Source organism: Adelges cooleyi, unplaced genomic scaffold (genome assembly GCF_023614345.1).
Source record: "Adelges cooleyi isolate 19-005CV unplaced genomic scaffold, UGA_ACOO_1.1 ACOO_flye_CR_arks_rails_tigmint_CR_PRNA_807, whole genome shotgun sequence".
Lineage (NCBI taxonomy): Eukaryota > Metazoa > Arthropoda > Insecta > Hemiptera > Adelgidae > Adelges > Adelges cooleyi.
Genome location: NW_026096521.1, coordinates 18,167 through 20,073, shown reverse-complemented (window position 1 = coordinate 20,073; position 1,907 = coordinate 18,167).

Sequence of the window (1,907 nt, the reverse complement as noted above, 5' to 3'; positions counted from 1 at the left end):
TATATATATGTACATTTATGTGTGTAACGAGAAAATCTCCGAGGTAGCATCGTTTCCGGTATGACACGGGCGCTGCTTCCGCAAAGCGCGGTAACCATGGTAACCGGCGGCCGGTAACTACGGGCGTCGTCTTATCAGCGCCATCCAGATTGCCGCCACGCCCGCCCGCCCGTCCTTTCCTCCCTTTTTCATCCCTGCCACCCCACCTCACCCCACCACACCCTTCAATCACAACCTACCCCTCTCCGACCGTATCCCGGTTATGTTGTACTACATCCTATAACGTCCTCTCCACCACCGTAGTACCCACACACCCTTAGCGACGTTCTTATCGGTATTCCTTTGTCACCCCTCAAAACCTAACCCGTCACCCCCCCCCCCCCCGGGATTGTTATAACAATAATAATAATAATTTTTTTTTCAAACGCGATGATATACGTCGCGGTGAAAGATGAAAAAAATAAAAAATAAGAAAAAAAAATCTTCACCGACCTTTTGTATCCTTTCAATTATATTTATTTGCCCGCCTTCGCTCCTTCGCGCCTGTAATGGTGCTATCGTGAAACCGCCCCCGTCGAGTCCGAACTCGGCAGTAAGGTTACATAAAAGAAAAAAAAAATATAGTAATATGTTTTATTATATAATATATAGTGTTATTTTTCCCTCGAATAAACCCAAAAGTTCAATTGCCTAAAAAATAATGCGACAGATCAGACGAACCGGATAAGAGAGAGAGAGTGAGCTTTTTACACCGTCACAGCGGGTTTACTTGTTTTATTGCTGTTATTTTTTATTTTTATTTGTTTGTACTGCGTTATACTATGCGGAAAATATAGTCTCGGTATTTCTTTACCTTACTGCGGAGGTACATAAAAAAAAAAAATAACAATTAAGCTTTGTCGTTAAGTTTTGCCAGCGCTAAAAGTATCATCCCGAAGGCCCTGCTCCTTCCCCTTTCCCCCCCGTCAATATTATAAAATTAGCACCCCCTCCCCTTAACTTATACCGGCTCCGGGACACTTGGCTCCTCTTCCCTTAACGCGACCCCGAATATTATTACACTGCTGTATGGAAAAATAATATTATAACGACACTGTTTTTGGCAAACAAAGTTCATGTATTTGTTGGTTTCACGCGACTGTACACTGTGTTATACCTACTGATGTGAAGAATTATTTACAAAATAATATGACACCGTGTGCTATATGAAATGATAGAGTATTTTTGGGTGAACAACAAAAGGCCATCAATAATCCAAGTGTCGTAGCAGCGTCAGTGTGGCGTCAGATTAAAGACTCGTGTGAATGCATTTGTAACCCCTCGAGAGTCATTCGGTATACCAAAACGCATTCAATATATATTATAAGCGGTTGTGGTTGATTAAATTTTTTCGACTCAAGTCGCTTTTGGATCCGCAAGGTAATGATTTTGCTTAAAAAAAATACACATTACACAGCTGACAATAATAATATGTATGTACAACAAAGATGTAGTTTATTTTGATGGGATAAAGTGTTGATTTTTGTCAATATATGTGCAAAAAACTAGCTTAGATCACAAAGGGCATTTGATACATTGTTTGAAAATGTATTGAATATTTGAAATTGTACGGTTGTCCTCGTGTAGTCGATAACGGTCGATCATGATTAAACTGACTTTAACCGTGTAAACTCAAAAACTACTGATACAATCTTATCCGCATCAAGTCGAGTGATATGGCTGTAACAATAGTGTTTTGCAATTTTCAAGTGTATCACATAGATCTGAATACAACACCGACGACAATTATTTGGTTTCCAAAAATGCATACCTCACCACAAGCTTGATAATAATATCCAAGTGCATGCACTCGCATAAGATTAACAAAAACGGTAAATAAAAGTTACATAGTAATGTTATCGCAATCG